Source organism: Taudactylus pleione, unplaced genomic scaffold (genome assembly GCF_031769625.1).
Source record: "Taudactylus pleione unplaced genomic scaffold, aTauple2 ptg000556l, whole genome shotgun sequence".
In the NCBI taxonomy this organism is placed as follows: Eukaryota; Metazoa; Chordata; class Amphibia; order Anura; family Myobatrachidae; genus Taudactylus; species Taudactylus pleione.
Window position 1 is genome coordinate 8,443,823 of NW_028284958.1, and position 12,836 is coordinate 8,456,658.

Consider the following 12,836-nt stretch of genomic DNA (forward strand, 5'->3'; position numbering starts at 1 on the left):
GTGACCTCCAGCCTGGCGCTGCAGGGAGACTCTAAGGCGAGCGCCCGCTGAGATGTTATTACCAGCGAGCACCCCGCTCTTCTCTGCAGCACTGCGCTAGCCGGAGGCTGGAGTTCTCTCCTGAACTCCAGCTTCCGGCTCTCCCCACAGGCACTATGGGAGAGACATAATGACGTCTCTCCCATAGTTCCGAGGAGCAGCCAGGCGGACCCAACGGCGGCGGTCACAGGAGCGGGATTTAAGGTAAGTTTTTTTTTTTTTTGTGTGTGTGTGTAAGCGGCACTACGGGGGCATTACCAGGGAGCACTACAGGGGCATTAAAAGGGGAACTGCATAGGGGGACGCCAAAAAATATACTCGCTTACCAAAAAATTTCGGCTAGGGCCGGACCTGTGTATAGCGCTGATGTTCCCGTGGGCCACTTCCGCGACAGGGCCCCTATGCAGAGCAATACAACTATAACTTCCCAAATAAAGTAAAATGTTGGCAGAAGCAATTTCATCATGGGCAAAGCTGTGGGAAACAGCTAGTTATTCATAAAATCAACATCACAATGACAGGGTCAAGAAGAGCGCCTCTCCTTTGCTGGCAGACTTGGAGACTGTAATCACTGCTCTTGTGAGCAGTCATACTGGGGAAAATCATTGTACACCTCTTTACAGTTCTCTGCAGCTAAGGCTTGCTTTGTAAATGTATATGTTATGGCCTTTTTCTCTGTTTCCTTTTATGTCCCATGTGAACGACCTGCATTGCTGTCTGTCTATAGAGTGGATTCAGATGCTTTCGTACATATATACACTAAAATACAAGAAGGGGACTAATGTGTTTTGCTGAGAAAATTCAACAAATGATCTGTAACATTGCAACATTATGTAATTAATGCATTGCTTTCCCATCAGAAATATGTCCCTTATCAATATCCACTTCCAATTTCCATATTTACTCTGTTTTTGTGCACTGATTGTGCAGAGCAGGTCAGGGCTACATACTGTATGTGAAACTGTAATGAGGTTTCTGTAATACGTTTCCTTATAGAATAGATTCAATACTAGTGTATACTAGAAGGATTTGTTGTTTTACTTTTCATTGCCTAGTTGACCTGATAAATATTACATTACAGTATGAGCTATGGTAGATTGCAAAATTGCTGTACCTAGTTTATTCTATATACTTTCAATCAGAAAATATGATTTTATTGAGTCACAAGGCCACTATTTATTATTACTAAAGTATTGAATTTGTTTTATAGAGGTTAGTTTAAAATTTTAATCTTTAACCACTTAACTGTCTCTTTTTTTAATTTTAATAAAGCTTAGAAAGTATTTTAAAAAATATATTTCAATATTTTATTGCCAAGGGGGTGTCGCGTACCACCCCTGGTCCATAAGCCCCCATTGTAAAATTACTTCCCACCCAAAATAGACCCCCCTCCCAGTTGCAATTGCTCTCAATAAGCATTATGCCCCACCCCCATAGTGGTAACGGATCCCTATTTGTGTATTCCCCCACACCCCCAGTGTAATAGGTCACCATTTCTGCACATGCCCTCCCTCCTCCCATCATGACTGGTGTCATTTACCTAATTTAAAATCCGTCCATCTTCTCCATATTTTTTAATTGGGCTATTACACTGCCTTCTCACCACCCCTAGAGCAAATAGAGCGCTCCCTCATGGATATTACCCCCTCTTACTCCTCCACCACATGCAGAGCACGGTCAAGGGAACTGATTATCAGTCTCTCCTGCTACAGCTGATCTCTGCACACCTCACACTTTGGTCCCCAGCGCATGTACTCCAGAATGCCTTTTGCACGGCATTCTGGGGCGTGAACCGGCAGTGATGTTGGTGGTGGCAGACCGCCGCATCACTGCCAGGGGGGCCGGACAGTCACAGGAGATCCGTTCTGCACATGTGCACAATGTATCTCTTCTTCAAAAGCCGGGGAACGCAGCGTGGCTTTGGGATGCAACCTTGTTAGCTGAAGCACAACACACGCCAGTTAAGTGTTTAAATGACCAAAAAACATGAAGAACACGATGATACAATAACATAAAATATATTTAAACTTACAAAAGTATTTTATGTTTATGTGTACTTGATGTGTTAAGTACATTACATCCTTTTTTTTTAATAGACGACTATTTTTCAGTGCATAGAAAGAAAAACCCTACCTATCTCAACCTTCTCTCAAATCTTTTAGATGTATGAAAACAACTTTGTGAAATATCTCCATGTAGATCAGTAAATAGACATTTTGGCACTCTGTGAGAGAAAGAGCACTGGCCCTCCCATGGCATATTTTGATGGGGCCTGGATGCAGCTTGATGAATGTTTCGACATGTCTGATGTTTGCAGCCAGTGCCCTGAATATGGACAGTGCGGTTCTTATGGTTATCAAAAGTTCACTAGTTTGAGATTCACAAAAAATGTTCTTACCTTCTGCGTAATGCAGCAATAAGTTATTACCATTTGCTCGGGCACCCTATAACTATTACTGCCCTGGACCAGGGGCAGTAGTATACAGACAGGCAGCTCCCACACATCCACAGTGATAATAAACCATATAAATGGTACTGTGTATTTTACTGGACCCAGGGGTAGTATGCAGACTGATAGCTCACACCAGCACACACCTGCAACAATAATATATCTGATATATTCTATATAACAGTAACAGAACTCAGGGGAGGCAGTATACAGAATGGCAGTTCTCACCAGCACTCACCTACAATGAGATAGGAAAGCATGCGCATTGACCCCTCACCTTAGTGGCCTCTGTCTGGTTCTGTATGACAAACTCTTTGTTTTGAAGGTTGAGTCTGTCCTGGTACCGAGTTGGACATCGATGGATTCTAACCATCGATGTTTTTGCTCCGATTGTATTGTTTACCCATTCAATGGTGGCCTTTTCGTTGTTTGTCACCATCAAATGGTAATCATTTGATGGTGTACCGATGGTGTCTTGTTTTCTAGCTATGCTTCCCGTGGCCCCTTCCTGGCTGCTGTGTGCAGTGTCAGCATCATAGAATCTTGGTTTCGTTGGAGGCAACTGGGCATATTGCTAGCTCTGATTGGCTCTCATTGTCACAGTGAGCCAATCAGTGCGCAGCCCTCACCCTGCAGTAGCAGCAGCAAAAGTCACTCACACAGCAGCACCTACACATACACTGTCACAAGAGTCCCGGGTGCTGCATTGTCCTTGTCTCTCTGTCCTCTGAGTCCTCGCTGCCTAGCTCAGCTGGATATGATGTAACACACTGACTGGACTGACTCACTTCAGCAGCGAACAGCCTCGCCTGTCTCCTGTGCGAGAGTGGCAGTGGGTTAGCATTGCAGATTCCGCCGCCCGCCCGCCTGCCCGCCCTGTCCAAAGGCACTGGCCACACCACCCTCCTAACAGCCTTGTTTCCATGTATACTTTAAGTTTAAATGCTACACATAGCTCATTTCTATAAGGCAGCATGCAGTATAGGTTTAGACTGAGAATTATTATTATTTTATTATTCAATGAACAGCCATCCTTCCAAGTAGACCATAGAGGTGTCAGATGAAGATATCATTAATGCAACCACATTGGTTTTATATTTGATTAGATAATTTACAAATGAAAATGGTGGTATCTGCGTACTTGTAAAATTAATTGTATTGTCTTCTGATAGGTAGAATTTGGCAGATCAATGTTGGCTAGATGCTTAGGTATGCCAAGTTACTGTATACATCCAGATGCAAGAATAGCATTTGGTTTTATGAAACATGTTTTTGGTTAATTCAGATTTAGGGTGGAGAATACACATTTATGAGGGAGTTCACTGTTTAGAATAAAAATGTTAACATGTGAAAAAATTGGTGGTAATTATCATAATAATCATGCCAGAACAGCGACTCTGTTAAGCAGCTCTCCGTTATGTCAGAGTGAACAATGATGTGAAGCCTTTCACCACTGCAATCTTCAAGACTAAACTTCCAGGTTTTGACCCGGCACCTTAATCCTCCTCTTTTCCAGTAACTATTGTTTTTGGGCACATGCAGAGAAATTAAGGAGAATAGGCGGTTACAGGGGACGAGTGCCCCGGGCCCCCTCTCTCAGGGGGCACCCCTGGCTAGAGCAGCTCTGACCAGGCACTGCGACAGGAATGTACAAGGGATTTTAGACTCCAAGGTGCCCTGGCCTTTCGGTCTTCTGTGCCAGTTTGGTGACTGTGATGGGGATGCTCTGATGCTGTAATTGGCAGGGTGCAGACATGTGGGGGGCGGGAAGCCCCTTCACTGGAATCTCCTGGTTGGCACAACAAAGTTTGGGTTTGGTTTAGGCACAGTGTGCATGACATCCATACACTGAGTGAAGAACAGCAGAGTGAGGAGTCTGCCACTGTGAGGAGGAGCAAGCAGAAGATCTAGTGTAGGTAAGTATGGCTATGGAGAGACACGAGGGGGGGGCTGCTTCTGCAAAGACACAAGACAGAGGGATGTGGATGTGGCTGCTTCTGCAGAGACATGGGGAAGCTGTATTTGCTGCTGCAGAGACACAGAGGGGATGTGGGTGCTGCTGCAGAGACACAGGTGGCTTAATCCTCCCCTCCTTTGTATAACTAATATTTCTGGGGACATGCAGAGCCAGACTAATGGAGGGGCACAGGATGCCATGACGTGCGTGCACTGAGTGAGGATCCTGCCGTCATGAGGAGGAGCAAGCCGATCCAGCATAGGTAAGTGCGGCTATATTGAGACACAGGGGGGATTGTGGTTGCTGCAGAGACACAGGGGAGGCTGTGGCTGCGTCTGCACAGACACAAGGCTGCTGCTGTGCATATGCAGGAGGACTATGGCTGCTGCTGCAGAGACACAGGGGGAGCTGTGGCTGCAGCTGCAGACATAAGAGGGCACTATTGCTACTACTGCAGAGACACGGGGTGCTTAGGCTCCTGGATAGACAAATGGGGGAAAGTCTGACACTATGCAGAAACACAGAGGGGGATCTGAGGCTATGGAGAGACACTATAGGGGGATCTGTGGCTATGGCATAGAATCTAAGGCATGGGGAACTGAAGCTGCTATAGAGATACAGGGGGAACAGAGGCTGCTGGAGAGACATGGCGGGATAAGACAGCTGCAGAGACACTGGGGGGAAGGGTATGGAAATTTTCCACAACTTTCAAGATTAGAAGGAAAAGCCTGGGCACAATAATCTTAATTAAGACACAAATTAGAAAAAAAATATACTATCTCTGTTGTATGATGATGCTATAGGTTATATTCCTACTTAAACAGACATTTTCCAGGCCATTTAATTAACTACATGAATAGTGAATACTGACTGAAGTTATCGTCTGTCAAAGGAGGATCCATTTCTTCAGAAGTTCCCCATTGCAGAGGTAAGAATAGACTCAAACTGACTGGGGAGGGGTCAAGGTAAATTAGTGTGCTGGGCCCTGAAATTTCTATTGCCGGTCCTGGCTATGAACAAGTTCTGGAATCTGTGGTTGATCTTGCTTGTCTTCAGTCTCTACCACCAGCAGCACCACAGCTTTAATTGCCTCGCTGCCACAGGGAAAACTAATGCTGGAGGTGGATTGTGAAGACAAGCAGAATCAGTCCGATCACTGCCTGTAAGGAGGTTTTGGTGTCTGCCACCACTACATGAGTGCAGGTTGGACCTGGGCTGCTGCCTCATGGAGGTGTGGGGTGAGGAAGCACACACACAAGAGGCACAGTCAGGGGGGTCATGCTGACAAAAGGGAGAGGGCCCCCCTGTCTTAAGTGCCCTGGGCCCCCCAATAAAATAATCTGGCCCTGGGCATATGCACTGATTTATGGCCACACATTTGCTGTAAAACTTACTTACAGGAATGAAGGTAAGAACATTCAGCTTGCCAGGGAGGGATTATAAGCACCCTCTCCAGTGATATTGATATGTAAGGTCTGCTAGCACTACCCTTGATGGCATTAGCAACTAAAGACAAGCCCCAAAGAGTTAAGCTTTGCAGAGCTTGGTAAATAGCTTCACTTTGAAGTCGCCATTGCGTTAGTTTACATAACACGGGGAAATATTTCCATTACCTAGATTTGCTGTAACCATGCAGAAACAGCTAATTTAAGGCTTAGAAACTGTTGATCACCAGGTCCCATGATGTACTATATTATGCGTACTCTGGTTGCATGCATGCAAATTTCTAGGTGCACTTCAACCACTGCAAATAAAACATTCAATTGTACATCAGTGGCTCATGTGTAATATGGTTGGCCATGGTGCCCTTTCACTTGCACAATTCATTTAAGACTTAAAATTTTTTGAAACCGAGCAGTACATATATGCCCAGCTACATCCTTGCCTGTAGCACAGTGAATTGCGCCATGCGTGGCGCGAAACGCACTCCCGCGATCAGAGACACACATTCGCATCTCCATAGGAGTGAATGGGAGACGCATTCCCGCGATTTCTATAGGACTGAATGGAGACGAACTCCCGCGATCTGGGACGTGCCGTAGCATATCGTGGTGCCTAGCTCTATGCGCGCAAACGTTTGTGGCGTGATCAGCCACAATGAACCTGGGCGCATCTGTATGCTTAAGAGAACAAAGTAAAGGTAGAAATGGTAATAAAGTGCAAGCAGTCGGGTAGTAGTGTGCTGAGGTCACATGTTTACTCTTTAGTCCAAAGTATATATACGGATAACCTACAAGCATGATTCATGCCCTTTTTCCCAGGAGCAGCACCAGGAACTAGAGGTGCACATTGAATAGCAGGAAGAAAAAAATGGTCCAATTTGCGCAAAACAAAACTTAGCCCTGGATTTTTTCTAGCCATAAATGACCTTCATTCTAAAGTTGTTTAAATAGTCACATTTTATTTATTTTATATAAATTGCTGATCTTTGCTCAGAAAATTGATAGTTGAATGTTAAACAAGGAAATTTGTAATTTTAAAGCTAACCTGCAGAAACAATGCAAAAATAATGTTAGAAAAGGATATTGCCTAGTAGTTGCTGGATGAATTACATCCTGCTGCCTCCTGCTTTTCCTGCAGAACTTCAAGCTCATAAAATTCTTTTATCTTAATTATTTACTTAGATACTTAAAGAAATTCACGGGTTATGAAAACAGTGATTAGCGTTCAGCAGTATCATTTACACAGTGGTACCACTTACCAGTTATTTGAAATCAGTGACTGGATAAGAGCCTTTACCTTCCAGCTTACTAATCAAACCACTGCTTTGTTTAATGTATTGTACTTGAGTAATTTGCTGCCTGAGTTAGAGGGCCACAAAATTGCAATTTTGATTTTATATAAAAAAGAAACAAAAAGTGACATTTATACATATGTGAGGAATTGAAAAAGATCTTCTGCAGAACATTATATTAGCATAAGTGGCTATTCTATAGTAATGGGATTCCTAGGGAATAACCACAATGGGAGTTGTAGCTGTGTATGGAGGACAGTGACATCAGTCTGAATCCCACACAGTGCTGCCACTTTTGCAGTCTCATCAGGCAATTTGCAAACAATGAGGAACATTTATGCAAACTGATGTAAAGGAAAAAAATCTGGTTTTCATAGCAACCTATCAATTATCCCGTTTTACTTTTTCGTTTAGCTTAGAAAATGAAAACAAAAATTTGACTGGCTGCTTGGACAACAGTTCTTTCCTGGTTCTACGTATTGATCTGACCTGATCTGGTAGTCCAATATATTTTACAAACATACTTGAGATGCAATTCTTCTTACAATTCCACCTACTACTGAAAGTTCAGATGAACATGCAGATTCATAAGTACATACACATTATTACAATGTACAGTACCATGGGATATGTGATCCTCATCTATCAAAAACATCTGGACTGGAGGTGCCTCAGAACAAGTATTGTACAGAATGGTTGGTAGTGGTGCACACTTACAGGTTTGTCCAACATTGTACCCTTGCGTCTCATAAATTGTTTAACCTCCATAAAATCAGATCAGCACATGTGACTGGTTTTCTTGAGATAAAACATTACAATATCTCATCACAAGCTTGTGAATCTTATAACCTGCAAGACGATTATATAGGTGTGAACCCAGCTTTACTCACAACTGGTCCAGCTACTGTTTCTTCTCCACAGTGACCCCAACCACAGCTCAGGTTGAGTTACCCTGCACTATGACAATTGGAAAAATTAAAAAATATAATCTTCTTTCTGGCATGAGTCAATACTATTGGCCCTACAGAATGTGTTCTGTGTAAAGAATGTGACATGTAAATGATTGTGGCATAGGAAGCTGAAGGTTACACTATGTATTGGCAGGCTCTTAGTACAGTTGCTTTAGATGTCCCAACTCTGGTTAATGAGCAAATTGGCCATATTTCCAGTTGTGCCAAGGACAATAGGTCATGACTAGTGGTTTATGGTGTCTTTGATGTAGCTCAGGGAGTGGCCTGTGTGACTGGAGTGAATCACTAAATATGTCCTACTTTTAATATATAAATAATAGGTGCAGATCTGGATTAAGCCACTGGTGCTGATTCGGAGCTGCATATATGTCAAATGCAGATGCAGATGCATTCTGTGCTCAAAAATAAATGCAGCTGTGTGTCTTTATTCAGGTTGGCACCATATATGGAGCTGCACCGCCCCTGTCCATTAACTTGTGAAATTAGCTGTCATCACCATCAGTGGTCATTTGCACCAACCCTATCTTTGGAGCAAGAGATCTATCTGAGATAAGAAGGATCTCTGCATACACTCACTTCTGAATAGACCACAATCCCATCTACATGCCCCCAGAAAACCTATCCTATGTGCGAACACCCATTTCCCGCCCAGGTACACCCACTTCCCTGCAAGTGGAGATGTGGCTGATGTGCCTAGGACTCTGAATCACCAAACAGTAGTTGTAGCAAAAAAGATTGCAAGAACTTTTTAAAGAGTCAACTTCCATGCAACTCTCGATCAGATCCACTATGGGGCAATAGGCACTATAGTGGTTTGCCAAAAAATCCAAAACATAAACCAGGTAAAAGCTCACTGTACCATAGTTGGGAGCCAAGGTTGCCCAACAGATGATCCGGTTGAAAGGCATAATTACTTAGCAAGCTAATGCTTATGTTCAAGGATGCCAAATTCTGACCTTCTTAAAGGTAATTTAATTTGGGACTACTGATATTGACACCAATTTAGAAAGCAAAGAGACCATAACAAAGATTGGAGAAAAAAACTCAGGGCCTGATTCAGAGATGTACATTCATCCAACGATCAGCATACATCTCTTGACTGTTAAGGGTCTGCGCCTGCGTAGGACCCGTCCTGTGCATGTGCAGAATGGGTCCTGCGATCTCGCTCGCAGACCCCCTATACTGCAGCATGTTTGACATGCTGTGGCATTTGGGGGGCAGAGCGGGGTGGCGTGCCAGGTCACCGTTCCCCCTGTTTTCTGAGAGGGACGATACCAGTGTCTGTGTCGAAAGATGCAGATTCCTGGCCTCTTACATGACCAGTACCTGTTCAGGCTGCGGGAAGCTTCAGCTCCCGCAGCCTGAGCAAAGGTGCAACTTGTTATGATGGTTGCGATGGTGATCCCAGCCTGTGACATCAGTAGCAGTAGGTTTGGGATCGCAAATGCAGCAAGGAGGTGTCTGACATCTTCTTCTGCATTTGCAACGGAGTTGGACGGATTAGCACAGATGCTTGTGTGCGTCTCTGCAAATTCATCTATCTCTGAATCAGGTACTCAGCTGTAAAGATAAATGTACAGATATTGACCACATATTTCTACCTAAACTGCCTGACGTGGTTGACAATCATCATACATTTATTGACAGTTAGGAACAAGTCATATTTTTGTAATTAAATAATATATACAGCAAAAAAAACATGACAACTTCTGTCAGTACTAAATGTAATTTAGCATTCACCATACAAAGAATATTCTCAGCTTTTAGCAACCATACTGCCAGGGATTATGATAGAACAAAGGAGGACAGCCTTATTAATGGGGTAACAGAGAGGCTTTCTGTATTCATTTTTGTGACATAAGAGATCTGATTAGGTTCTGCCTCAGCCATGGGAAATGAGTTAGAACAAGTAGATTTGTTTAACTGTGGAAGATTAGTAGGACACCAACTAAGTGATTAGAGAAATTGGTTTTGTGGATTCAATAACAGAAACTAGAGTTAGACCTCTCCTCCTGTTTTATAAGGAATAACGATAAATGAGCTGAAAATGATGAAAGACAAAAGCCTATCACCACTAAAGAAAATGATACAAATTATCATATGAAGATAGTAACTGTGATACATGATTTTAAATGTGCATTTTAACTCCGTCCTGTTCCCCAAAAAAATTACATATTTTGGCCGAGATCCCAGTAAAACAATTTGCATTTATAAATAGCATTAAATCAATGCTAAATATCCTAAGTGAAACTAATTTAATTGCAATGTACAAATAAACTATGAATAAGCAATTGGGTAATATACAATACAATTTCAGTAATAAAGAGCAATAATTACTGCTGAATGTCAAATGTGAGGAGACTAATAATTGTGTCAACCATATCAAATTTACTTTAACAAGTTTCAAATATAAACCCCTATGGGTTTTACATTTTTTAGTACAGTACATTTGTGGCTCAGTGTATAAAGTAGTGAAAAGCCTTAACTCCAAATTATAGTTTGCAGGAATCTATGATCTGCAAACTTTCCTTGTTCTAGGGAATAAGATTGCCATCTAGCAACAACTGGTGGGATTGGGCAGCAAGCATCCTGATTCTCCTCTAAAAGGCAGGGGAGTGACATTTTTCCATCACTAATAGCCCTTTTACACCAGAGCAAAAACCTGGGTTTTTGCTGGGTCTACCTGGGTCGTAGCTCAGTGTAAAAGGCTCCCTGAAAAATAGCCCTGGTCAAGTGACCCGGCAATCCAACCCAGGTAGCTAGCAGGGTCGAACCCAGGATGGACATGGGTAATGGTGCAGTGTAAATGGCACAACCCGGGTTATCCAACCTGGCTCATGCCTAAAATGAGCTGATTGATGGTTGTGGAGCAGTCGCCTCCCACTTTTTATGACCTCACTAGTTTAGCAGGACAGACCCAGGTTCAGTGTGAACGGAGCTGACCTGAGAAAAACTCAGATCGATGGTGCTGTGTAAACGGTGTCTGACCTGGGTAGGAACCATGTCTGAAAACCCAGATCGGACCCAGGTTTTTGGTGGAAAAGAGGTATAACCTGCCGACACGATCAGTGAGGCTGCACCTGCCCAGCAGGCTATATTATGCACAGGTCACATGGACACTAGCAGCTGGGCAGGGCTACTGCTCAATTAATCAGATTTTCGGAAGTGTACTGGCAGCAATCCTAATAATTAGAACATGAGGGGCAGGCACAGGATTTTCGCAAACACACACATACTGTACACACACATATATCAAACATGAATAATGTATTATGTATAACATACACAATAACACATACAGTATACACACTAACACCTACTGTACATTACACATATACACATAGTAACATTTACAAATATAGAGTATACACACACTACCACATATATACACATTAACCCATGCATACACAGTATATGAACACTAACACTTATACAGCATACACCCACTGATATATATAATTAATATAGACACTCTAACACACACACATATATATATATATACATATATATATATATATATATATATATGTATATATATATATATATATATATAAATATATATAAAGAAAGAACAGCTGCACTCACGGGACTTCCAATAATGAGTACTGGACACAGCAGTGCAGTTCAACGTTTCAGTCTGTAAAGTCTATTATCAAGAACAAAGTAGGTGAACAAGTGAACATACCTTTATAAGACAGCATACAGAGTGTGGTGTGCATGGCCGCCCCTCCTGTCCGGCTCCAGGTGGGTGACGTCATCCGCATGCGGCCGACGCGTCACTTAGCACGTAATGACGCTCGGCATGTGACGTGGTCAAGATGACACATCCATTCCAGTGTCAGACATCAGGCAGTGGGTGGCATTGTGTGTGCGGTAACGATAGTAAGCTGGAGGGTAGTGCAAAATAAATCTTAAGTTATGTGTGTTACAACAACAGACAATAACTAGTATATAGGACATAAGGGGTCTATAAAACACAATAATATGTACCTAGAATGTGTATATAGGTGAATCCACAGAGCGGACTCAAGACAGTAATAAAAATATGACATATAAAGAGGAACAAAGACATATAACACATAACAAATGTACAGAGACCTGGTCCTGAAACAACTGAACTAAAATTAAAGCAAGAAGATGACTTTGATATAAATGGCTATAGAAAATAAGTTGAGTGTTGCTGAACAAATGGAATAGGTTTTCTGAATGAATAAAGAATAAACACTTGGGTAAGTGTGTTATAACCAACTAAGGATGTATTCCAAAGCCAATACTCCAGCTCCAGACAAGTCAAAGAAATGCACACACACGGGGTAAAGATAGATATCCATTAGTTTGGTTGATTTACAACACCTGGTATTCCTAGATGGTCCCCCATCCAAGTGCTGACCAGGCCAAACACTGATTAGCTTCCAAGATCAGACGAGATCGGGCTTATCCTGTGTATGTATGGTTGTAACTAACTGCTTGAATATTGGATTACAATAGTTCCCCTCAGCATTGTGAGGTATAGTCCAGGTATAGTCAGATCACTACTGAGTAGCGGATAAAGATACACATCCAAAGTCATATTTGACCAAATAAAATGTCAAGTAAGGTAAAGGTGTACCCACAAATAAAGTTGAATGACATGCAAAAAGGCAGTGATCATTAGCTGAGGACCAAAAGGTACCACATAAAGAAAGC

The 12,836-nt window shown here is 42.5% G+C and overlaps 1 pseudogene; it reads right to left on the minus strand.

Moving 5' to 3' along the window:
• Positions 1-12,491: 12,491 nt before the first annotated feature.
• On the minus strand, positions 12,492-12,611 carry LOC148481890 (5S ribosomal RNA; annotated as a pseudogene).
• Between the last annotated feature and the right edge of the window lie 225 nt (positions 12,612-12,836).